We start from the raw sequence: 27,591 nt of genomic DNA, 5'->3' as shown, positions 1-27,591 counted from the left end.
ATTTCCTTTAGTTTAAGAATATTAAACTACCACATTGACTAGCAATGGTCCTTTGAGAGCATAAACTATTTTTCTTTCGAACTCTACATTCTCTATTTTTTCAATATATACTAACTATTCATTAACGAGAGGAGTGATATCTGCAGCAGGCTTAACACTCAAAATCACTGCAGACAATTACACTATTGTGCCTTATTTTTTCCTTTCTTTTGGAACTGGATTAGGTATTGCATGTTCACTTTTCCTCTTTGACTACGTGAGGCAGGACATGAGAACTAATTCCGGGGATGATCACTTCGTTAATATAAATGACATCGAAATATATGTCACATCATACCAAAACATACTTTTAACTGCTGTTTAAATGTACCTATTATTGCCATTAAGTTGTAACTCAGGACAGAAACAAAACTTGTTCCCAGCAATGATACTGGACATTTCCAGGACCATCTATCTGAGCTCTGCTCGTTTCTATTCTAATGGCTCGTCCAGCTCTGATACACTGTGGTTTTATGGCAAAGCAAGTCTTGAAATTGCATATACTAAGGGCTTTCTCCCCTCTTCTGTCCCTTCCTCTAAATACTCTGCGAGTTCTAACATTCTCTTCTTTCTGGTTTCTCCCAAGCCTGACATTCTTTGTGCTCGCATCTCACTCAATCAGACAATTCCTTGTTCTCGGGCTCCGAACACCTCCCATGTTGGGTGTCGTCCCCTTTGGTATTGTGGGTAGCAGGGACCCATCTCAGGCATTCAGGATGTTAAATTGCCTCCAAACAGACATTTTGATTCTACAGGCCCACAAAAGTCTGACATTCTGGCTTCTATCAGAAAACCCTTCTCTAAGATTCAGAGCCTGGACTGCCAACTCACTGTACTTCTCTCTGAAATGCATCTCAAAATGTGACAGCCCATGTTCTAAAAACTCCCCTGGCTTTGGCACTTTATGTTCAAAGACTCCTCTTTCCAGTGATATTCAAGGAGTTTGGTTTTTTTTTTCCCTTTTCACTTACTCGACTTTGTTCTTTTAAGTTACGCAGTTGTCTTAGAAATACAACTATTTAAATTCACAAATATTGAACCTTTTAAAACTGGGTATATAAAGCTGTTTTCAACAAGCACTCCCTATTCATTACCGATAATAGGAATATCAATAATATTCTTGTTAGACTAAGGTAATAAGTGGAACAAGGATCCCCCCACCCACCCCTCCCCTCAGGATATCCTTTCTTAGATTTGCAGCCATTGAGGGAATATATTTTTACCTTTTCTCACTGGCTGTTTCAGAACCAGACTTGAAAATCATAGCATCTGTGTGGGGCTGAAATAAATGATATCAAAACACATTGCAGGTCATATCCTAAATACATTTTGTTATTGGTTTGTTTTGTTTTCAACTAAACAGTCTCTCCTCATAAAGGGAAATTCTTAACGCTCAGAAATAAGACTCTTTCCCATAAGGAACTTGGAGATTTTCAGGACTGTCTGAGCTCTGATAATCTATGTTCTAACAGTTCTCCCTGCTCTGACACACTGAGGTTTTGAGGCCACTACTGAATGCTCTAAGGCAGTGATTCCCAAAGTGGGCGCCACCGCCCCCTGGTGGGTACTGCAGCGATCCAGGGAAGCGGTGATGGCCACAGGTGCATTTATCTTTCCTATTCATTGCTATTAACATTTTAAAAAAATTAATTTCCAGGGGGCGAAGTAATATTATTTCTGGAAAGGGGGCGGCAGGCCAAAAAAATTTGGGAACCACTGCTCTAAGGCCTTTCCTGGTTCTGGTATCACTTGTTCTACCTGCCATCTTTGACATCATTTCCTTCTCTCCAGCTTCTCCTGGGCCTGACATCATTTGCTTACATCCCACAATGCCACTTTCTGTTTTCTGGGTTTGACCATCTCTAACTTGCTATATTCTAAAGTCTGTCCCACATTTGATAGTTCAGATTCTTTGCCTACGCCCAGTTCAGGCATTCTTGATTCACCACTGCCTCCAGTATGCTCATTCATTGTATTTTCTACGTTCTCTTCTAGGTCTGATACTGTCTTCTGTACCCACTCTCCAGTTAGACACCCAGAGCCTAGACAGTTATCCAAGTCCTGAAATCCTCTTTTCTAAGCTCTATCCAACCTCCAATATATTCTCTTGACAAGCCAGACATCCTGTTTTATAACGTTGTCCCTCTTCTTCATTTATGGTCAGAGACCTCTCCATGTTTTAGGGTTGTTTTTGTTTTAGGATACAAATTACACATACGTATTAGCAGTGTATGCAAGAGCACAAATTGTTTCTTTTGACTTTTGTGCACTTATTTAATTTTTTCCCCACTAAACAGTGGCCATTCGCTAAGAACAAGAGTGATATCGACAGTCATTTTAACCCTTCAAGAACTTGGTGAGATTTCATTTCAGTTGTACTTTTCTCAGATCTTTGGCCATCAAAGGCCATACATTTTGACCTTTCTTCACTGGCTATGTTTTAGGCCCCTACTTTAAAATCACAGCAGCAGTGTGCTACATCCTATTGAAACATGTTGCGGATTAGGCCGTTGCCTCTCTGACTGTGTGATGCAGGCCGTGAGTTCACTCACAGGATCATTACTTGCCAATGAAATTATGCCAATTGTCTTGCACTTCACACCCTATTGTTGTTGAGGTTTGACTATCCTTCCTCCTAAGTTGCAGCCCTGAGTGGAAAACAAAACTCATTCCTAGCAACGGCACTGTGTGTTCTCAGGACTGTGTGGGCTTATAGGCCAAGCTTGTCCTGAAATTCTATGTTCTAGGGGTTTTGCTAACTCTGTTATCACTTGCCCCACATACCTTGAAAGCTGATATTTTCTTGTCTATTGCTCCTTCCCAGGTTCGTACCCCATGGAGACAATTGTGGTTCTGTATTCTAAAGGCCTTTCCAAGCTTGATACCCAGGTTGGAGGGCTCCACTGATTTGAAATTTCCTCCAGCTCATACGTTCTGTGTTGGACATACTCTCGAGTTTCATATTTTGGGGGCAGCTGGGAGGCTCAGTGGATTGAGAGCCAGGCGGTCCTGGGTTCAAATCTGGACTCAGACACTTCCTAGCTGGGTGACGCTGGGCAAGTCACTTGACCCCCACTGCCTAGCTATTACTGCTCTTCTGCCTTGAAACTGATGCTTAGTATCAATTCTAAGACAGACAATAAGGGCTTGGGGGGGGAGGCTCATATTTTGACTTCTATGGCAATCCCCAATTTTAATATTCAGCCCCCGGCCTGGCCTCAGCCATCGTGCTGATCTAAATGATTCAACTCTTATACTAAATATACACTGAGAAATAGAAATAGAAATACTAAATATTTTTTGAGGAATTCTTACCTGGCCCTCCTCCAAAGTTAGAACTTTGAGCAAAGAAACAAAACTTCTTCCCAGAACTGGTTCTGTATGTTCTCAGGACCATCTGACCTCTGAGCTCAAGACCATCAGTTCTAAGAGTTTCTTCAGCTCTGCCATTCTGAGGTTTAAAGCCACTCCTAGTCCTGCCATTCTATGTTCTATCGCTTTTTTTCTAGCTGTCTTTCATGGATTCTCCCAGGCCTACTGAATCCAGCAATCTCAGTTCTCTGGCTCTGACCAGCTCTCACTTTCTGTGTTCTAAAGCCTTTCCCCAATCTGATACTCTAGAGTGCCCCATCTAGGGCAGGCAACATCGATTCAAAATTATCTCCCAATTCAGACACTGCATGTTGGGCACAACCTCTCAGATCTCACATTCTGGCTTCTATGTCACCATTCGTTTATGAAATTCTCTGTTCTAAACACCCCCAGCCTCCAGAATATTTTCTTGAAAGGTACCTCCAAGTCATATTATTTTCTTAGTACCATCCTATAACCCTGTTGTTTTATTAAAGTCACCTCCCACCTGTTTATTTTCTTTTTCGCTCAATTACTCAGCTCAACTATATTAAATTCCATATATGTATGAGAGCACAAGTTTTTCTTTTGAATTCCATGTACTTTTGATCGATCATTCATTAACAATAGTGACATGGAAAATAGTCTTTAATTCTTTAAGACACTCAATGCACTTATTTTTGTCTTTAATTATTATTATTACTAGTAGTAGTAGTAGTAGTAGTAGTAATAGAACCAGTCTTGACAGTCTGCTTCTCCTTCCCCTCTGATTTTCTGCAGTCTGTTTTAATTCAGATCAGCTTTGTGCTGACATAAATCTTGGTTCATACTGTAAATAAACCTTGTCTCCCATCATTTACATTTGCCTCTCCTTCCCCAGAAGTTAACCTCTGAGTGTAGAAACAAAACTCGTTCCTAACAATGGCATCGTGTATCCTCAAGACCATCTGAGATTTTCTCACCTATGTTCTAAGAGCCCTCCTAGCTCTGACACGGTATGATTTTATGGCCAAAGCTAGTCCTGAAGTTTCATGCTTTAAGGCTTTCAGGTCTTCTTCTACCTGCCTAGCTAGCTCTGACATTCTCTTCTTTCGGACCTCTTTCAGACAGTCTCAGTTCTGTGGCTCTGACCAGGTCTCACTTTGAATTCTGACGTCACCCCTGAGTTTGCTATGCTAGGCCGGAAGGCCCCATCTAACAGAGGCTCCTTGTTTCTAAATTGTCTCCACAGAAGGTTCCACCTTCGCAAGTCTCAGATTCGGGCTTCTATGCCTGATTCTGGTACTCAGAGCCTGGACTGCCATCCCAGCCCTGAAATTCTCCATTTTTTAGCTCTATTCATCAACCAATATATTCTCTTAAAAGACCCTTCCAAGGCAGACGTTATAGTTTCTAAAGTCCCTTCCATCCTAAGTATTTTATGCTCAAAAGCCTTTTTGTCCTCTGATATTCTAGTTTTTTTTCTTTTCATTTACTTAGCTTTAGTATATTAAATGATAATTGTATATTTAGTATATTAAATGAGTATTAGCAATACAATTATTTAACATCACAAAATATTTCCCTTGGGAATCCTATATACTTACCTTTTAAAAAAAATAAATTTGGCCCATTTGTGAACGATAATTGTAATATCTACGACAGTCTTCCCCCCTTTAAAATCCTGCATATTTTTACTTTGGGGTCAGTTATTTTGTTTTTCATTCCATTGTTTTTCTTCGAATCCAGTTTAAGCCCTTGCTTTTCAGATTTGTACTTTGGCTGTCTGATTCAAGGATCACCACTTCGTGCTTATCGATAGGTATCGTGTCAGATTTTATTCAATAAACATACTTTTGAATCTTTTTGAAAATTTGCCTTTCTCTCCCTACAACTTAGACACGATTCCTTCCCAAAAATGATACGGTGTGTTTTCTGGATCGACAGAGCTCTGCTAAGAGCTGCTCTGACACTGTGCAGTTTTTTTTTGGTCAAATGCAGGCCTGAAATCGTATAGCCTCAAGGCTTTCTGAGCTCTGATGATCTGTCTTTCTAATTACCTTCCCAACTCTGGCCTTCCCTTCTCTATGGCTTCTCCTGGGACTCACTATGTGTTCAGAACATACTGAATTAAGACAATTATCTCCCACGTTATAGGTTTTGAGGTCCCTCACTTGTTTGATACTAGGGGTAGGAAGGCGCCATCCAGTTCAGGTATTCTTGGTATTAAATTGCCTCTAAGCTCAGCATTCTATGTCTACAGGCCTTCTCAGGTGTGCTGTTCTGGCTTCTGAGCCTGGATCCGTCATCCCAGTGTGGAAATTCTCAATTCTAATTGCTATCTATCATCCAACACATCTCCAAAGCTTCTCCCAACTTTCTTATTTTTATATTCAAAGTCCTCTCATGCTGGTGATATTTAAAGGTTTTTTCCCCCTCTTTTCACTCTCTATTTAGTTTTGTATATTGTGTTACATATTTCTCTGAGCAATACAATTATTTAAAATCACAAATAGTGTCCCTATTAAAACAGGGCACTTAACACCTTACTGGTTTCAGTTAAACATCCCCTATTAGTTACCAAAAAGGAGATGCCAATTCCACCTTTACCTGATTAAGGAAGTGCGCAGAATTTGGATTTCCCCCCTCCCTCAAAGTATTTTTATGTTTCTGGATTGTCAGCCTGCTAGGGTAATATATGTCTGCCTTTCCTTAGTGGCAGTGTTTCGATTCTGATTTTGAAATCAGAGCACCAGTATTGTGCTGATGTTATAGTGAAACATGCCGTATGTCAAACCTTAAATATCCTTTCTTCTTATTCTTCAGTTTTACCTGTCTCTCCTCATACACGGGAACCGAGCAATGGCTCTGTGTGTTCTAGGGACCATCTGAGCTCTGTCTCTGTTCTAAGAGTTTCCTTAGCTCTGACATGCTGACGTTTTCCAGCTACTCTTATTCCTGACATTGTATGATCTACGTCTTAGATTCTAAGAGCTTTCCTGACTCTGGTATCCCTTTTTCTAAATGTCTTCTTGCCTGCTCTGACATTCTGTGCTCTCTGGCTTCTCCCAGGCCAAACATTCTATGTGCTCACATCCCACGGAATCAGACAATTTCTGTTCTCAGCTTCTGAAAATCTTATCACTTTCCATGACCTAAAGTTCTTCCACCTTTGACATACCAGGGTCCCTTCTAGCCCAGGCCTTCTAGATTCTAAATTTCCTCCAACTTAATTCATTGAATGGCATTCTACGTTCAACATATCCTCTGAGTTCTTAGAGTCCGGCTTCCCCAACAACTCCTAGTCTTGTCATTCAGAGCCTGTACTTCATTTTCTTGGTGAATGCTGACCATTCATTAACAACAATAATGCTATCCACTGCAGCCTTTAAGCCTTCAAAATACTGCCTGCAATTCCTGGGCTTTCAATTATTTTTTCCTTTTTTAAACTGGAGCATGATTAGACATTGGCTGGTCACCTTTACTCTCTGTGAGTTCCAGGAAGGGAGTAGGTCATCACCATTGTACTGATGTTAAATTATATTGAAAAAAAATAAATTATATTGAAATAGATATTGTTCCACATAACATAAATATAATTATTTTTAAATTTTTTTCCCATCCATCCCCATGACACACTAAGGAGTCCCCTTCCTAGAAATGATATCATGTGTTCTCAGGACCCTCTCAGCTCTGACACTCAATTTAAAAGGACGGTTTGTCTGTTTGTATGTTCTACAGGCTTTCCTAGGAGGTAATAACTAACATATATATAGCACCTAGGCAGTCTAGCCCTAGGCACCGTGCTAAAATGCTTTCCAAATATTGTTTCCTTTGATCCTCACAACAACTCTAACTCTTTACCCCCTTCCTTGGTGTTCTCTGACATTCCATATGCTCATATCCTGCGGAATCAGACAAATTCTCTTTTCCAGCTCGGAACATCTTACAGGTTCTATGTTCTAAGGTCTCTCTCATTTTCACTCTTCCACCTTTCACGGCACCATTCATCTTGGGCACTCTTGATTTTAAATTTCCTCCAAACATAGACATTCTAGGTCTTACCTGCCCTCCCAGGTTTGAAATTTTATGTGTTCTCTTGAAATGCCCCTCCACATCAGACATTGTACGTTCTATCTAAAGGCTCTCCTAGCTGTCATTTTATGTTGAAAACCCTCTCATTCCTGCTACATTCAAGGATTCTTTTTATCTTACTGTTTTGTTCTAGCAAATTATATATGCCTTGACAATACAGTGATATGAGATCACGAATGGCATCCCATTTTTCAAAGGGGGTTTTATTAGAAAGAGACTGTTTCAATAAACAGTCATCGTTCACTACCAAATTATAGGAATATTCATGGTAGTCTTACTAGAATATCTTTTGGGCATGGAATTAGTTTGGCAGGTTTTTTGGTTTTGCTTTGTTTCAAGTCATCTAAGGCGATAGCATCTGGTTGTGTTTAGACCAGTTTTCATTCAAAGCACTGCCATTGTTCGCTTAGAAATTCCATCGAAACAAACGTGCATCTCCTACAATAAAGGTGCTGTCCTTGTTTTTTAAATTTCCCTCATCTTCCTCACAGTTTGGAAGTCTGAGCACATAGGCTGAAACCCTCTTTGCCCTCCCAACTCTGATGCTTCATGGCCCAAACTAGTTCTCAAGTTGTCCCGTTCTATTGGTATCCCTTGTTCTTAAATGGTGGCCAACGCTGACATTCTCTTTCTCTGTGACCTTTTCCAGGTCTTACATCTCAGATTGCTCTGGCTCTGATCAACTCTCATTTTCTGTGCTCTAAAGTTCCTCCCAGGTTTGATATTCTAGCTTCCGGGGCCCAATTTGCCTCAGGGACTCTCGATTCGAATTGGCTTCCGAGTTCGTTCATTTTAGGACATTCAATGTCCCACCTGTTTTTCAAGGTCTGATACTTTGTCTTCCATGTTTTGCCATTCAGAGCCTGTGAAACTCCATTTTCTCAGCTTTCTCTAATCTCCCATATATGTTCTTAAAGCAGAAGAGTGGGTTCTAGAAACCCCATGATCTAGTTTTAAAGACTCTCCCTCATCACCCATTCGAGGGTCTTATCCAATTTGACTCTATTATGTATGTGTCTCCGCAACAGAATTCGTTAAAATCATAAATTGTTTCCCTTTTCGATATCATGTACTTACCTTATCTTTTTCCAATAAATACAGCCCTTTCATTAACAATAACAGTAATAGTCACAGCAACTTTTGGCCTTCAAGATACTGCATGCAATTACTTTTTGGGCAGGTTTTTTTTTTCTCTCTTTTCTTTTGGAGTCAGATTAGGCACTGTCTGTTCACCTTTCCATTTTGCTTTTGTGATTCAGTACGGGAATTTTAATTCAGAGCAGCATCATGAACATAGGTTGCAGCTTGTACCCTAAATATAATTAAAAATATATATATACTCGTCCCTCCCCAGGAGCATACAAACAGAACTATTGCCCGGCAATGATCTTGAATGTTTTTAGCGGCATCCCAGCTCTGATCCTCTGCTTTAAGAGTCCCTCCAGCTCCAATAGCCTCTCCTAGTCCTGCCACTGCATGTCCTCAGTTTCCCTGGCTCTGGTATCCCTTGTTGACTCTTCCCTATTGGCTGAGCTATTCTTCTTTCTGCTGCCTCTCCCAGGTTTGGGTTTTCAGCCTCTGACCATCTCGCCCATTCCCGATGATTCCTTCTAACTTCCAGGATGTCATCGCAGCTCAGGCACTCTTGACTCTACATTGCCTCTGAGCTCAGAAATATTGTATCCTCTACACGTCCTCACGAGTCTAAGACTCTTTCTTCTACGTCAACTTCCAGGCTTGACATTCAGAGCCCCCAATGCCCTATTCTTATTTAGCCCTAGTCAATCTCCAAGTCAGACACTCTATTCTAAAAAGAGCTTTCCAACCCCATCATTTTATTTTTCAAATTCTCTCCCTCCTATTTTTTCTCCCTTTTCTTCGATTATATACACAATGTTTTAAAATAAAAAAAAAAGTTGTGTCCCTTTTGAATTGCTTGCTTAACTTTTTTTTCAAACAAATACTCCCTTGTTCATGAAAAATAACAGTTGAGAGAGGTAGGCTTGGAGTTGGGAGGTCCTAGGTTCAAATCTGGCCTCAGACACTTCCTTCCTAGATGTGTGACCCTGGGCAAGTCATTTAACCCCCACTGCCTAATCCTTACTGCTCTTCTGCCATGGAACTAAAACTAATATTGATTATAAGATGGAAGGCAAGTGTTGTTTTTTTTTGAATAACAACAACAACAACAACAACAGTTCTATCTACAGCGGCCTTGTCCCTTCAAAACACTGCACAAAATTACTTTTCTGGTGTGTTATTTTTTCTTTTTATTGTTTGATTTTGGAGATAGGGTAGACACTATATTTTAACCTTTTCTCGCTGCCTGGGTTTGAGGCTATGAATTTTAATTTAGAGCGTCCCCATTGTGATGATCAAAACGATAGCTTGCCCTTGTTCCATATGCCTTCGCGTTCTCTCTAGTTAGGCTCAAGTCTGATATTCTGGGAGTTAAGCTCCCACTGATCAAGGCAATTGGTGTTCTTAGGCTCTGGCCAAGTCCCATTTTGTCTTCTAAAGTCCCTTCTACCTCTGGTATTCCAGGTTCTAGGAATCCATCTGGCTTTGGTATTCTGGACTCTGAATTTCCTTCAGACTCCGATACGTTACATTCTGCACGACCTCCCAGGTCTCATCTTCTTGCTTCTATGCCAGCTCCCAGTTCTGCCCGTTATACCTAGAGCTGCTATCTCGATGGGGAAATTCTCTCTTCTAAACCCTATCCAACCTCCATCGTGTTTTCTTTCAAGGTACCACCACGCCCAGACATTCAAGGAACATTTTAGATTCTAAGCCTGTTCCCTCCTCTAACAATCTACAATTTCTGTTTCTTTTCATGTGTTTAATTTTATGACATCATATTACATATGTCTCAGCAAAATAGTGATTTAAAATCATAAATGTTATCCTTTTGAATCCTGTGTACTTACCTTAGTTTTTTTTTTTTTACAATAAAGAGCCCCCATTCATTAAAAATAATGGTAATATCAATAGCAATTTTACCTCACCATGTCACTGCATGGAATTACTTTTTTGCTGATTTTTTTTTCCACTTCCCTTTTTGGTTTGGTTTTGAAGCCTGATTAGGCTGGGGGCATTTACCTTAGCTCTTTGCCTGCAGGGTTCAGGACCTGAGTTATAATTTTCACCATTTCCATTGCGTTGATATGTTATATTGAAATATGTTATATTTAGCTCTATAAAAATACTTTGCTATTTTTAAAAGTTTACTTTTTGGGGGCAGCTGGGTGGCTCAGTGGGTTGAGAGCCAGGCCCAGAGACGGGAGGTCCTGGGTTCACACCTGGCCTCAGACACTTCCTAGCTGGGTGACCTTAAGCAAGTCACTTCACCTCATTGCCTGGCCCTTCTGCCTTGGATCAAATACTGAGTATTGATTCTAAGAGGGAAGATGAGGGTTTTACAAAATTTTATCTTTCACTCTGAATACCTTGCTTGCTGAAGGTCCAAATTTAAAAAAGCAAATTCCTTCCCAGTTTTGATATTGTGTCTAAGGCCTTACTAGCTCTGACATTCTCTTCTCTATGGCTTCTCCTAAGCCCAGCCTTTTCCTGGCTAATGTCCCACTCATTTGCACAATTTGAGTTCTCGGATTCGGTTCATCTGCCGCTTTTTGGAATCTAAGGTCTCTCGAACCTTGATATTCCAAGGCCCCATCAAGTTCAGGCACTGGCGTTCCAAATGTCCTCCAAACTGAGACAATGGGTGTTTGGAGTGACCGTCCTAGTCTGATAGTCTGGCTTCTACGTTATCGACCCCCATTTCTGTCATTCCGAACCCTAACCTGCCTTCTAAGCTCTCTGGAATCCCTTCTAGTTCATCTCTACCAGCACGGCCCAGTCCAGATACTCTAGGTGTGAAGGCCCTCAAAGCCCTGGAATTCGATGAAATAAGGCCGCACCCCGGTATACTATTCTCAGCCTTTTTCCTTCTCATTTTCCTGACCTTTTATTACGTTGAATGTCTCTTTATCGAGAGACTGATTTAAGAGCAAAAATGGGGTCCTCTGTAAGTCTTTACACTCTCTACTTCCTCTTAGGCTGTTCTAGACTCTCCACACCTTATTTATTTCCATAGGTGCTCCCCATTCACTACTAATACCACCAACGTCAACAGCAGTCTGACCTGAGTAAGCCAGTTCCTGGAGTTCCCTTCTTTGGGGCCTCTTCCACTGTGGCTTCTCAGCCTCTAGCCATGCCCGCTTTTCCTATTTGATGCTCCCCTCCACCTCTGAAATCCCAGGTCACCTCCACGCTGGGACCTTCGCTGCTCTCTGACCCCTTCTCCATCTGATGTTCCTTCCGGCTGGCTTCTCTGCCAGTTCTGACCTCCAGAGCCCAGACTGCTCTCCTGACCCGGGCTGAAATGCCCTCTTCTAAATCCTCTCCCATACGTTGTCCGGAAAGGCAACTCCAAGCTCCATTATTCTGGGCTCTAAAGACCTGATCGCTGCCATGTGGAGGCCCCTCCCTTCTCTGCTCTTCCCAGGCTTTTGCTCTCATCACTTACTTATTCAGTTTGATTAGAGTACATACCTGTCTTAGCAATACAATGATTTAAAATCTCCAATGATGTTTCTTTAAAATCCTGTGTACTTACCTTCGTTTTTCAATAAACACGCGACATTTATTAACAATAATAGTAATATCAACGGCAGTCTTGCCCCATCATGGCAATGCATGTAATTACTTTTTTTTTCATTTTTTTTCTTTTCATTTTTTTTTTAGCCAGATAAGGCACTGTATGTTCACCTTTCTTCTTTGGCTGTGTGGTTCAGGACCTGAGTTTTAATTCAGAGTATCACAATTGTGCTCATATAAATGATATTGAAATATATGTTGCATCTCATACCATAAATATACGTTGTAATTTTCAAAATCGATTTACCTGTCCCTCCCAATGCCTAGCTCGTAGGGTAAATCATACAAACGAAACCTCCTTCCCACCTTTACCTTACGTGTTCTAAGGCCCTTTTCATGGCGCCATATTTCTTGTCTCTGAGCTCTGCCAACTCTGACGCCGTGTGGTCTCAAGGAAGCTCCTAGCACTGACTCCCTTGTTCTAAGCGCCTCCCAGCTCTGACCTGCATGTCTCTGGGACTACTGGCTTCACCAAGATTCCAGGGACTTGGACAATTTGTGTCTGCAGTGGCACCAAACTCAGTAGAAATGAGGCCCACTGACTTATACAAAAGGATCTCGGAGGGCCTGGCTTTAAAATGCGATGTTATCTGTTTTATTGCCTTCTTATGGATTTCATTAAGTATCGCCCAATTCCATGATTTTTTACACGCTTACCTTTTATCTAAGAATCAATACTAAGTATCAGTTCCAAGGCAGAAGAATGGTAAGGGCAAGCTAATCGGGGTTAAGTGACTTGCCCAGGGTCACGCCACTAGGAAGTATCTGGAGCCACATTGGAACCCAGGACCTTTCCCAATTCCATTTTCATCCGGTTTAGGGGAGCACCGGGAAATATTGCAGGCATGCCCAATGTTCAGCCCTTTGGCCTAAGGGCCTTCCCAGCTTAGATGCTCCAGGGCCTTATAGAATTCAGGCATTCTTGACTATTTTTTCCTCCAAGTTCTGATCTTCAGTGTTTGAAGGACTCTGATATCCTAGCTTCTCTGGCCACTCCCAGACATATCATTTTGAGCCCTGACTGCCCTCTCCACTCTAAAATTCTCTCTGACCTCACTAAGAATTCTCCCTTGAAAGTCCCCTCTACGCCAGACCCTCTCAGCCCTGGAATTCTTTGTTCTCTCGCCATAATTTGGTATGTATTTCGGGCTTTTTTTTCCCTTTTCAATTACTTATTTTTACTTTATTACACTGCATAGGAGATTGGTCCATATAATGATTTAGAAAGAGAAAATGGTGTGCTTTGGGAATCCTATGCACTTACCACCTTCTTTGTTTCCCTGAGCACTCCCCAGTTCCTTTATCAATAATGGGAAGACCAGATTAAGGCACTACATTAGAATGACTATTTTTGTCAGAGCTTTTTCAATGTGTTTTTTTTTCCTGAGCAGGATAAAGCAATGACTTTCTTTTCCCTGGTCCCTTTGACAATATGGTTGAGGATCACAATTTTCATTCAGAGCATTACCACTGTGCTGATATAAATTATACTGAAACATAACATAAACATACGTGTATAAAAATAAAATCAAACATAGAAATATATGTTGCCCAAATGGACCTGCCCCATGCTTAGACATAGCCCTGAGTACATCAGTAAAACTTCTTCCAAACATTGTTACTGTTCAGAACCATTTCAGATTTGCCAATGTATGTCCTAAGAGACCTCTAAGCTCTGAATTCGAAGATACGAATGCCTCTCCTCGTTCTGACCTTCGGTTTTCTAAGGGCTTTCCATATGCCCGGTCTGCTTTGTCTTTCTCTTCTCTATGGCCTCACTCTTGAACCCGACCTTCTACGTGTACTTAGTTCCCTCTGAATCAGTCTTTTTATACTCTGACCTTTTCTTATCTGCTCTGTTGTTTTTAGGTTCCCTCCAATGGTTGATATTCCAGGTTCTGCAGCCCTGTCCAGCTCAGCTCTTGTGGATTCTAAGTTGTCTCCAAGCTCATTCGTTCTCTGTTCTACACTCTCTCCCGGGTCTCATATTCGTGTTTTTGTGTCAACTCCCTCATTTGACAATTAAAAGTCTGGACTGCCCTCCCAGTTTTATAATCCTCTGTTCCAAACTTTATCGGTCCTCTAATATATTCTCTTCAAGGCGTGCCCATTTATTCTTCGGTCCCACCCTCCTCTGTTGTTCTAGGGCATTTCTACATCTAACTTATTTCACCACCTTCTATGTCACTTAACCATAATTTAAAACCCCCAAAGATGTCACTTCTAAATCTTGCGTACTTACCTTGTTTTTCCAATACTCTCCATACATTAGCAAAAATTGGGATGCTACTGGCAGCCTTACCAGATCAAGTCAGTACACTGAATAATTTTTTCAGGGCTGTTTGGTGAGGGGGGGGGGGATTTCATTTTCACCTTTCCTCAGGACCTGAGTTTTATTTCAGAGCATCACCACTAAGCTGATATGACTTATACTGTAAATAAGTGTGCGTCTCATACCCGCAAGCTCATTTGTTGCTGTCTTTGCAGTTTACCTGGCACTCCCGATACCCTGGACTCTCAAGTACATCAACAAAACTTCCCAGTAATGATACTGAATGTTCTCAGGACCATTTCAGATCTGCTCATCCTTGCTTTGTGAGCCTTCCCTCTCAGCTCTGACGATCTGTGGTTAGAAAGCCATTCCACTTTCTGCCTCCATTTTGGAAAGTCTCTCCTGACTCTGCTATCCTCCAAAGCTCTGCCTGTCCTGGCATTCTCTTCCCAGAGAGCTGCTCCCAGGTCTCACATTCCACAGGTCAAATGATTTGTTTTCAGCTCTCTCCCATCTTTCAGATTCCAGATTATAGGGTCCCTCCCAGCTCTGATTATTCTGACTTCTATTTAAATTTCCAGCATTCCGAGTCACTTGACTACTATCCTAGGGATGAAATTCTCTACTCTAAGCTCTATCTAGCTGCCAATATATTCTCTTCAAAGTCCAGACATTCTATTTTCTGAAGATCCTCCCAACCCTGATATTTTGTGTTCTAAGACTCCTCCCTTTTTGAATAGTTGGAGGTTTTTGGTTTTTAGGGGGGTGAGATGGGGGGGGGTGCCTTCTCTTTGGTTCAGTTTTATTACTTTGGATACAAGTCTTAAAAATAAAATTATTTTAAATCCCAAATATTGTCCCACTTAAATCCTGTGAACTTACCTTATTTTTTTTTCAATAAATACTCCCCATTCATTAAGAATAATAGGAATAGCACCAGCTGTCTTACCCTTCAAGGCACTGCTTGGGCTTACTTTTTGGTCGGGTTTTTTCTTTTCTTTTTTTTTTTAGGGGGGGAAGCCAGACTAGGCACAGTATGTTCACGTTTCCTCTTTGTGTGATTCACGACCTGAGTTTTAATTCAGAGCATCACTATTGTGCTGATATAAATTATATTAAAATAAATGTTGCATCTCATGCCATAATATAGTTATCATTTTTTTTAAATTTACCTGTCCCTCCTAATACCTTGACCATCTTGAAAAAAAAATAAAACCAACAAAACCTTCTTCCCAGCCATGAGGACTTCTGTGTGTGTTTTCATGTGTGTGTTCTCAGGACCAGCCCAGATCAGAAAATCTATGTCCTGAGAGTCCTCCCAGCTCTAACACTGAAGTTTTAAGGATGATGTTGTGTTAAGACTTTCCCTATGTTCCAAAGGTCATTCCAGTGTAGCTATTTAATGTTTTAAAGCCCTCTGATATTCTAGGGTTTTTGCTTATGTGACTTAGCAATACAATGATTGAAAATAACAAAAGTATGTACCTTTTAAATACTTACCTTATTTTTCAAGAAATACTATTTATTTCCTTATAATGATAGTAACAATCATAGCCATCTTTCCTCATCAAGGCACTACGTGGAAATCTTTTCTTTCTTTTTTTTGCCTTTTCCTACCAGCCCTAAGTGCTTCTCCAGTGAATTCCCGCTCTCTGTCTCTTTTCTACGTTTCCCAACGCTGACAGTCATTTTGACTTAGGGGCTAATATTTTATAAACAGTGACCACTTTTATAATTCTCATATTGAGTCAAAAGCCAAATTTAAATCTTACACGACATTTTTTTGGGGAGGGGGAGCCAGAGTAAGTATTCTATATTTACCTTTCCTCTTTGGCTGTGTGGTTCAGGACCCAAGTTTTCCACTTAGAACATCACAATTTTGCTGACATAAATTATATTGAAATATATGTTGTATCTTACACCATGAATATGCTTCATTTCACATTTTATCTATCCCGCATGACAATTTGGTTGCTGAAAACGTCAGGGAAAACCCTATGCTTTCTATCCAGATATGATTTTATATCTTCTAAGGGCCTCCCATTTTTGACATAGTGTGGCTTTAAGGTCATTGCTGGTTCTCCCATTCTCTGTTAAAGAGTTTTTCTGCCTCTGAGATGACTTGTCCTAAGGATCCAAGTGCCTCTGACATTCTCTTCACTACACCTTACTGCCAAGCCTGAAATTTGGTGTGCTGAGGTCACAATGAATAGGATTGTAATTACATCCCCAAGGCCCTACTACATTCGATATTCTTGCTTTGAGGTCCCTTGTCCACTTTGGAATTTGAAATTTGCAATTTGAAATTGCCTCCAAGTTCTGGCATTTGATATTCTGGGTACCTGCTGAGCTCTAATATTCTGGCTTGTTTGTCAGGTCCTAGACTTGACACTCAGATCCTGGCCTGCCATTCCAGCCCTGAAATTCTCCATTCTAAGTGCTATTTACTCACCCACCAGCGTAAATATATTTTATTTATATATAATATACATAATATTATGTATAATTATAATAAATATAATAAAAACATATTTTCTTAAAAGGTACCACCAGACTGAGACAAGACCCTCCCAAATTGAATATTTTTGGTTTCTGAAAACTCTCCCTCCTTTGAGAGTCCAGGCTTTTTTACCTACTTCTAAAGATCTTTCTAGCCATGACAGTTTATGTTCTATGGCCTAGAACTCCTCAGACATGTTTGTATTTTTTTCCTTTTCACTTGCTTATTTATTTTTTATTGCATTGCATATCTGTCTTAGAAGTACACTGGTTTAAAATTACAATGGTGTTCCTTTGAATCCTGTTTCCTCATCTCATTTTTCTTCAATAAATACTCCCGTTCATTAACAATAATAGTAATATCTAGAGCAGTTTTATCCTATCAAGGCACTGCATAGGGGATCCATTTTGTTTTGCTGAGTTGTATTTTTTTTTGAGGTAGATGAGACCGTCTATTTTCACCTTTCAATGTTCCCTAGATTGCTAGGAATAGTTTTAAATCATGGCATCACCAATGGGTTGATATAAATTTTACTGAAATAACTGCTCCATTCCATATCACAAGTATACTTTGTTCTTGTTTGTATATTCCCCTGAGCCTCCCTATACCAAGAACATAAAATCAGCCTCCATCCTGCCTGTGAGCCTGTGAGGTCTAAGTCCTCTCCTGGATTCTACCTGCTCCCTTAGCTCTGATACTCCATTTTCTCAGTGCCCTCTCAGCTCTCTCATTCTTTCCTCCATTACTACTTCTATGTACTAAGGTCCCACTGGCTCTGTTTTTGTTCTAGTTTTGTTCCTTGGCTCTGTCCATTTTTCTCTTTCTTCTATGTCCCTCCTCCTCCTCACATTCCAGATTCTAAGGCCTCCAAAGCCCAGAGTCTGGATCCTAAATTTCTTTCAAGTCCAGATATACAATATATTACATACGTTCTCTGGTCTGATATTCTGCTTTTCATTTGTGACATTTAAATCCAAACTGCCTTCCTTTTGCTGAAATTCTCAGTCTTCTCCCTCCCCCACCCATCATTCCCCCTTGAAAGGTCCCTTCCAAGCCTGACATTCTGGGTTCAAAGCACCCTCACAGCCCTGCTGTTCTTTGTCCTTTGGTCCCACTCTGCTCGAAAATTCTAGAATTTTCCATCTTTTTTTGATCGTTATCGTCTTAACACTGCAAATGAGTCTAAGCAATATGGCACCAATGTCATCCCTCCTGATGTACTTCACAATTTAGAGTCATCAGAAAATAGTCAGCAGCAGTCTCACCCACTCAAGAAATTGCAAGGATTACATTTCGGATTTCTCATTTCCCACTATGCAATTCTGTGCCCCCAACTCTAATAAGTCTCTCTTCTCCCATCTCAAGTATGGGATCTTGAATGCCATCACTCAAGCAGGACCCTCACAGCTCTGACATTTTCTCATCCAAGGAGCAAGCCTCCAAGAATATTCCATTGAGTTGTCTATTTTTCTCTTATTGAACTACACATGAATCTTAGTAAAAGAATCACAGCATAGTCCCTCTTTTAAAAGGACCGTACTTAATTGACAACTTAGAGTTGTCAATAAATCCTCTAAATCCATTCCCAATAACAGGAATATTAAAAAGTAGTCTTGTTTGGTCAGGCTACTACAAAAAATCATTTCTCTTGGGGAATTGTTTTTCTCAGAGCCACCTAGGGCTCTGGATTCTAAACTCACACCTTTTCCTCTGGGATTCAGAACTGGAGTTTCAATTCAGCCAATCACCTCTCTCCAAATCTAAATTATATGAAAACCAAATTTCCATTCCAAACCACAAATCTCTTTTGTTACTTAGGTTTCAATCAGACTCTCAATGCTTTGGCCCATAGAATGCATCAAGAAACCCCATCTTCTCAATGATGAGGCTGGAAGTTCTATGGCATCTCCGAGCTCTGAGGATCTCGGTTCTATGTTACCCTCTCACCTCTGACATTCTGGGTTTTTTTTTGAAAGGTGCCTCCTAGGTGTTCTATGACTCCCAGGCCTGACATTCCATGTGCTAAGGTCCCATTGGCTACGACAATTTGTGTTCTCAAGCTGTCACCATCTTCTACTCTCTGTTTTCTAAGGTGCCTCTTACCTCCCACATTTCAGGGTCCAGGAACCATCCATCTTACTTCTTCATTCTAATTTTTCCTCTAAGGTCAAACATTCTATGTACTCTGGCTTCAATGTTCCCCCATTGCTGTGCTCAGCCAGCTCTGATACTCTAGATTCTAAACTCTCCTCATCCTCTAATATTCTTCCTTCAAAAAAATCACAGGGGAGGGGGCAGCTGGGTAGCTCAGTGAATTGAGAGCCAGGCCTAGAGACGGGAGGTCCTAGGTTCAAATCCGGCCTCAGACACTTCCCAGCTGTGTGACCCTGGGTAAGTCACTTGACCCCCATTGCCCACCCTTACCACTCTTCTGCCTTGGAACCAATACACAGAAGGTAAGGGGTTAAAAAAAATCACAAACAAGCCTTTGGAAAACTCTGACAATCTTTGGTCTATGGCAGAGGTCTCAGACATGAGGCCCATAATAGCTGGAGTGTAGTTAAATCAGATTAAGCCATGAATTTGGAAATTTGAAAGCATTTTAAAGTGGAAATACAATAAAAACCATAGATCACATTTTATATACTTTTGCACACATTTCAAATGCAAGTCAATATGCAGTTGCAGGGCTCCTTGTGTACAGCTGTGCGGCCCCCATTTCTATTTGAGTTTGACCACTGGTCTAAGGCACCACCCTGCTCCCAAATTGTATATTTTTCTCTTCATTTATTTGACTCAGCAAGACCCTAATTTAGAAGTGGAAAGTGCCTCTTAAATACAGTGTACCTGACGCATGACGCTACTCAATAAATGCTTCCTATACTCTACTGCTGGCAGCCGTATCCCTTCGAGGAAGTCTGGGGAATCACTTTTTGCCAGATTCTTTTCCATCTAATATCTGAGACAGATAAGACCCTCTCTGGTCACCTCTTCACTTTCCTGATACAGTTGGAGAACTGGGTTGTCATTCACAGCATCATCGTTTATGGACTATCAAGCAAGCTGAGTCATCATTCTGGGCCTCGGATCGCTAAGGGTCTCCAAGGACTGTGATCTTCACAGGCCCGGTGCCTGGCTGACAGAGGAGGCATACGCAATGCTTGAACCATTTGATTGATTATGAAACTGGGTAGCCCTTCTCTAGTAAATGGCACGTTCCCTAGAACAGCAATAGGCTTTGCTCCCTAGTACAGGTGAAAAGATGCCTCCTCGCCTTTTTATAGAGCTTTATAGTAACTAGGGTGTCGCAGGCAAGGCGTTATGCCAAGGCAGCTAATACAGAAGGCCCTCACAATGGCACCTTTCTGACATTTTCCTCACTACTACCATCGAAGATTTCCCAATTACATGAAAAAAAACCCTTTTCTTCCATTTTAGAAACAACACCATGTATTGGCTCCAAGGCAGAAGAGTGGTGAGGGCTAGGCAATGGGGGTGAAGTGACTTGCCCAGGGTCACACAGCTGGGAGTGTCTGAGGCCAGATTTGAGTGTCTGAGGACCTCCTGTCCCTAGGCCCGGCTTTCAATCCACTGAGCCACCAAGCTGCCTCCCTATTTTAAAAAATATTATACAGTTTTCCCCGTTTATGTCTAATATTCTTTAACTTACTAAATTCTTTTCTACCTAGAACATTCTCCCTTGAATGGCACCTTCCAACTAACACTGTGCTGAATGATATGAAAATAAATCTAGCATTTGAAACCATGATTATACTTTGTTATTAGAGTTTTGATTAACCTCTCTCTCTCTTCTTGCCTTTGTGTTCTGTGAGTATAAAGCACATCATATTCTTAAGAAAGCCATTGAGCATTCCGTCCTTCTAGCTAGAATGATAGTCTAAATTCTCCTTCTACTTGGTAAGGTCTCCCTTGAATGGTGTCTCCCAACCAAGCTCTATGTGCCAAAGAGCTTCATAGCTCTGACAACACAGGTTCCAAGGGCGAACCTTCCTATGATATTCTATCCCTTTATATTAGGTTATTTTTCTCTTACTGCACTGTTTGTGGGTCTTGGTTATAAAATGACAGCACAAACAGTCCTCCTTTGAAATGCTTTAGACTTAAAAATTATGATAGAGAGTAAATACTTTCTATCCATTACCCAAAATAGGAACATCGATAGCTACAAAGAATCGCATGTCTAATCAGGGATTGCTTTTATTTTGTGGAATCATATACACCAAGGGTTCCCAAACTTTTTTGGCCTCCCGCCCCCTTTCCAGAAATAATATTCCTTAGCTCCCTGGAAGTTAATTTTTAAAAAAATTTTAATAGCAATTAATAGGAAAATAAATGCACCTGTGGCTATCACCACTCAGCTGGATCGCTGCAGCACCCACCAGGGGGCGGTGGCGCCCACTTTGGGAATCACTGATCTACAACATCAGATTATAAACTAAAACCTTTAGGTTCTATGGTCTGGGACTTGATCTTTAATTTAGACAACTACCACTCTCCTAATATAAATTATATAGAAATGAATAAAGGTTTCAAGTGACAAAGAGCTTTTGGTAGTAGGGTTTCAAAAACCCTGTGTTTCTCTATGCATTAATAGAAAAACAAGGATGCCATTGAGTTGTAAGACCCCTTACTAGCTCTGAAAATCTAGGTTTTGTCACACCTCCTAGCTCATAGGACCCATTCACATCAGAAATTCCATATTCTATGTGCTCTCTTGCTCTGAAACCTCTTGTTCTAGATGCCTTCCCAGCTCTCATGTTCTCTTCTCTATGGCTATTCTCAGGTCCCATGCTCTTAAGTAAGGTCCCACTGACTCAATTTATTTTTGTCCTATGGCACTGTCCAGGTACCACTTTCTGTGTTTTAAAGTCTCTCCTGTCTCTTATATTCCAGGTTCTAGAACTCATTGGGCAGACCTGATTCAAAATTTCTTCCGTGCTCTTATTGGAGTTTAAATGAACCTTTCTCCCTATATTCTTTGAATCCCTGAAAACAGAAAAAACAACCCATATTCTTCAGGATGACAATGAAAGTTCTATGGGCTATATTGGCTCTGAAAAACTAAATTCTATCATTCTTCTAACCTCTCTAATTTCAAATCCCTCCTAGATCAAGCATTCATCATTCTACATACTTTATTTAAAATGCATTGTGCTTTGAAAGTTATTATGGGCAATTAATGTTCTGCTCATTAACAATAAGTCTTAAGTAATCAAGGTTCTTTAAGGAATCAAATTGATGATCATTTTTCTTTGGTTTTTCTATTATTTTATTGGGCACTTTTGCCCTCCCAGCTCTAATGGTCTGTCCTGAAAGGTCTCATCTCCCCTGGAATATTCTACCATGAATGGCACCACCAAGTCAAGACTTTCTATGTGCTAAGGACTTTCCGACCTCTGACATATTATGTTTTAAGAGCACACACTCCTATGAGATTCTATCCATTTCATGGGTTATTTTTCTCTTACTGCGCTGCCCATATGTTAAGTTAAAGTAGTGAGTAAATACTCTCAATTGATTCCCAATAACAGGAATATCAAAAGCAGTATTATTATTCAGGGCATTACAAGGAAATCCTGGCCCTGTCAAGGGATCCTATTTCATTTTGGAACCATGTAAGAAGCATGATAGTAAGCTTATGCCTTTGGCTCTGTGGTCCCGCGTCTGAGTTTTAGTTCAGACAGTCACCACTCTCATGATGTAAATTATATTTTGAGCCCCAAATATCACTTGTTAGTAAGGTTTCAATGAACCTGTTGCTCTCTATGAGGGCATTAAAAATCTTCTCAAGGATGTCTTTGAGTTTTAGGGGCCCTTCTAGCTCTGAAAGTCCAAGTTCTAAAGGACCTCCTAATTCCATCATTTCAGAATAGTTCCAAACCAGAAATTCAACATTCTATGTTCTGTCCTGCTATGATAATCCATTGTACTTGGGTGTCCTCTCAGCTCTCACATTCACTTCTTTTTGACTACTCTCGGGCTCCATAGTTTATGCAGTAAGGTTCTGCTGGCTCAGATTATTTTTTTTCCCCTATGGCTCTGTCCATCTGCCACTTTCTATCTTCTAAAAGCCCTCCTCCCTCTGTTATTCCGGGTTCTAGGGCTCATCCAGATCTGGCAGTCTAGATTCTAAACTTTTCCAAGTTCTTCCTAGAGCTTAAATTAATTTTTTTCTCTCTCTGTTCCTTGGCCCCCTGAGGACATAAGAACCTCATCTTTTCAAAGATAACATTGAGAGCTCCATTGTTGATCTACTTCTGAAAACCTAAAGTCCATTGCCCCTCTTCTCTAATTCCAAGCCCTTCTTAGATCAAACCTTCACCATTCTCCATGTTTCCTTTTAAGCACACTGTTCCTCAAAAGTTGCCGAAGGCAATAAATAGTCCCTAGTCATTATCAATAGCAGTAATGAATAATTGAGGATCTCGATGGAATGAAATTGATGACTTGTTTTTTTTTTGTATTGTGCAATTCTGTCTTTCCAGCCCCAATATTCCATTCTTTCACTCTCTTCTCTCTGAAAAACTCTCCCATGAATGGCATGTCCCAACCAAGCCTTTCTATTTGCTAAGGATCCTCATTCCTTTGTCATTTAATGTTTTAAAAACGAACCCTCCTATGATATTCCATCCCATTCTTAGTTTTTAATTAATTGATTGATTGATTTAGCGATTATTAGTTTTTTTTGCAATTATTAGTTTTTAAAGAATTTTTCTCTTACTGCATTGCTGATGGGTCTTAGTCATAATGTAACAGCACAAACGGTCTCTCCTTGAAATGCCTTCGGACTTAAAACCTTATGGTCCTGAGGACATACTCTTTGATTCCCAATACTAAGAATATCAATAGCAGTCTTAGCAGATCAGGGTACTACAAGGAATCACATGTTTCATTTGGGGGGGGTTGTATTTATTTTGGGGAGCCTTCCAAGTTGCTCGATGGCAAATTTATACATTTGACTCTGGACTAGAACCCAAATTTTAAGTTGGAGAATCGCCATTACTGTGATATAGATTATGAGGAAATAACTATCATTTTAAGTCCCAAATATCCTTTATCACTAGGGTTTCAAATGTCCTTTCTCTCTGCATGCCTTGGCACCCCCCAAACCTAACAACCTCATGTTCTCAAGGATGCCACTGAGATTTCATTAGCTCGTGCTGGCTCTGAAAATGTAATCTCTCCGAACCTTTCTTAACTCTGTAATTTTAGACTCCTCCTACTTCATGCAGTTAGCATTTCACATACATCCTTTTTAATGCGATGTACTTAGATCATTATTATCATGGGGGCAACTATTACTCTCCAGTCGTTCCCATTAGCAGTCCAAAGTAATCAAGGATCTGCCAGGAATCGGATTGCTGACCAATGTTTTCTGTTTCAATTTTGACATGGTGTGCTGTTGTGCCATCCCTCCAATCGGGTGTAGTCTGATCTCTCTTCCACCTGCAATATTTGGCCTTGAATTGGGCCTCCTCTCAGCGTCAAGCCTTTCTTTGTGCTGAGGAGCCTTCTAACTTGGACATTTTATGTTCTAAGGGTGAACTGTCCTATGATATTTTTACTCATTATTGGTTTATTTTTCTCTTGTTACACTGTCCATGGGACTTAGCCATAAAGTTACAGCACGAATCGTCCTTCTTTGAAATGCCTTCTCGTTAAGATGTTATGGGAAAGATAAGATACTTTTGATCCATCCCCAGTCATAGGAATATCAATACAACTCCAACCAGATAGGGGCGCTTTAAGGAATCACTTGCCATGTTGGAGATTATCTTTATTTTTATAAGGCTCTTGATGATAAACTTTTATGTTTGACTGGGTGGTCTCATGCCTTAATTTTAAAATTAGCAGTCTCTTGGTGTGTATTGGGTAGAAATAAAGATAGCATTTCAAGCCCAAAATATAATTTGTAACATTACAATTAACCCGTTTCTCCCTGCCATTTTGACATGAGAACATATAATAACCCATGTTTTAAAGGATGCTATTCAGAATTCTAAGTCTCCTTCCGATTCTTAAAATCTAGGTTCTAATCTCACCTCCTAGTTTTCTTCTTTCTGAGCAGTTCCAAACCTATTCGAACACATGCCACATGTTCTCCTACTCCAATATCCCTTGTTCTAGGTGCCCTCCCAGCTCTAACATTCTTTTCTCTATGGCTACTCTCAGAACACATACTCTACATACTAAGGTCACATTGGCTTGGACTATTTTCGTTCTTTTCCAATTTTCTGTCTTTTTTGAAATTCCTTCCTACTTCCCATATTCCAGGCTCATCCAGATCCCTCAGGCTAAATTTCATTCATTGCACTCCTTTGTAAATATTCCTTCGCTATTGCCATATCAGTCTTAAGCAATCAAGCGAATAAAAAGGATAACATTGATGACCGTTTTGGAGAAGGAGGGGGGCTTTTCTATTTTTTATATTGTGCGGTTCTGCCCTCTCCACCCCAAGAGTCTACTCTAAGCTCTCTGGTACCCAGAGAATTCCCCCTTGAAAGACACAACCCAGCCAAGCTCTTCTACCTGCTAAGGACCTGCATCCACCGACACTCTATGTTCTAAAGGCAGATCCTCCCATGACTGCATCCTGAAAACCTAAGTTCGCTCCCTCTTCTTACCTCTCTAATTTCACAGCCCTCTTAGACCAAGCATTCAGCATTCCTTCCAAGTGCTCCCTTTTAAGTGCACTGGCCCTCAAAAGTTACTGTGGGCAGGAAAGCCTTCCTAGGCATGACCAATAATAGGATTTAGTAATCGAGGATTAGCAAGAACCAAATTGATGATCTCTTTTTGGATTGTTTTTCTTTTTGAATATTGTCCAGTTCAGCACTCCCGGTCCTAATCATCTATACGCTAAGCTCCTTTACATTTGGAAAATTTGCCAATGAGTGGCATCTTCCAACCAATCCTCTCAATGTGCTAAGGAATCTCACGGTCCTGATACATTAAGTTCTAAAGGTGGACTCATTCGCCCATTTCTTACTGCCCTTAAATCTTCGTGGTAAAATGACAGTAGAGATGGTTATTCTTTGAAATGGCTTAATCTTAAACCCCTGCGGCAATGAATAAATACTCTGGATATATTCTGAACAGTAGGAATATCGGTAGAAGCCTAACTGATCAGTATCACATGAGAAAGGATTGCTTTTCTCAAGGGTTGTTTTTATTTCTCAGAGTCATATAAGGTACTCGATTATAAACTTATACCTTTGGCTGTGTGATTGGGGGAGCCAAGTTCTAATTCAGACTAGCTGGTACCACTCTACTGCTATCAATTATATGGGAACCATGGTACCATCTCTCTCCATGCCTCCTTCTAAAGGATGCCATTGAGAGTTCTAAAGGCAATTTCCAGGTTAGAGAATACAGAAACGAGTTATGGCACCTCATAGCTCTGTGGTGTTTTTAGAACCTTCTCACCCCAGAAATTTCATATTCTATTGCGCTCCCTTCCTCTGATATCCCCTGTTCTTGGCATCTTCCTGGTTCTGACCTTTTCTCCCACCATTGAACCTCCTAGTTCTGCTCTTAGAGAACAGCTTCAAACCAATAATTCCCCATTCTGTGTTTTCTCCTCTGACTCCTGTTGTTATATGTGCCCTTCTGGCTCTCACACTCTCTTCTCTGGCTACTCTCAGATCCCAGAACATACATAGCAAGATCCCCCTGGCCTCGTTCTGTGGCTCTGTCTGTCACTTTCTGCCTTCTCAAGACTCTGTTGCCTCTCATTCCAGATTCTGGAGCTCATCGCAATCAGACAATCTAAAGTCTAAATTTCTTTCACAGTCTTACTGGAGTTTAAATAAACCATTCTCTCTCTATTCTTTGGCCCACTGAAAACATAGAAACATTCTCATCTTCTCAAGGACAACACTGGGCTGGACTGGCTCTGAAAATCTAAGTTCTATCGCTGCTCTTTAATTTCTTTTTTTTTAAACCCTTCCTTAACTCCTGTGTGTTGGCTCCTAGGTGGAAGAGTGGTAAGGGTGGGCGATGGGGGTCAAGTGACTTGCCCAGGGTCACACAGCTGGGAAGTGTCCGAGGCCGGATTGGAAACTAGGACTTCCCGTCTCTAGGCCTGACTCTCCATCCACTGAGCTACCCAGCTGCCCCCATTCACCTTCCATTTTATTTTTTATTTTTGTTTTAAACCCTTAACTTCTGTGTATTGGCTCCTTGGTGGAAGAATGGTAAGGGTGGGCAATGGGGGTCAAGTGACTTGCCCAGGGTCACCCAGCTGGGAAGTGTCTGAGGCTGCTCTTTAATTTCTGAATGCTCCACATTCACCATTCCATATGTTACCTTCTCACTGTGCCGTACTTCAAAAGTGGTTGGGAGTGATCAGTGTTCCCTAGTTAGTACCAATAACAGTCCTAAGTAATCTGGTTTGGTTTTCTTTTTAATCTGGTGTAGTTCTTCCCATCAAGTATTAATACTGTGTATTCTAATCTCTCTTCTACCAGAAATAGTCTCCCTTGAATGGTACTTCCCAGTCAAGCCTTTCTATGTTCTAAGGACTCTCAGAGCTCTCACATTAATGTGCGTGTACGTGTGTGTGTGTTTTCTAAGGGAAAAACCTCCATCTTTTTCCTACTTATCCAAAACTTCCTATGATTTTGTAGCCATGTATTTGTTTCTTCATCGAACTCTTATTGTCCTGCCCATGAGA

The 27,591-nt window shown here is 40.7% G+C and overlaps 1 long non-coding RNA gene across 5 annotated transcripts in view; it reads right to left on the bottom strand.

Moving 5' to 3' along the window:
* Window positions 1–4,148: 4,148 nt before the first annotated feature.
* LOC123253849 overlaps window positions 4,149–27,591 on the bottom strand; it is a 61,498-nt gene continuing 38,055 nt past the window's right edge. For 3 of the 5 annotated variants that reach the window (XR_006506616.1, XR_006506620.1, XR_006506618.1), the window contains one exon: window positions 12,856–15,464. This is a non-coding gene — a long non-coding RNA (uncharacterized LOC123253849). Of the gene's footprint in view, window positions 8,777–12,855; window positions 15,465–27,591 lie in introns of those variants that run through there. The other 2 variants (XR_006506617.1, XR_006506619.1) reach the window with 2 other exon arrangements.

The sequence above is a fragment of the Gracilinanus agilis genome, chromosome X (genome assembly GCF_016433145.1).
Source record: "Gracilinanus agilis isolate LMUSP501 chromosome X, AgileGrace, whole genome shotgun sequence".
In the NCBI taxonomy this organism is placed as follows: Eukaryota; Metazoa; Chordata; class Mammalia; order Didelphimorphia; family Didelphidae; genus Gracilinanus; species Gracilinanus agilis.
This window is presented reverse-complemented; position numbering and strand designations above follow the sequence as displayed.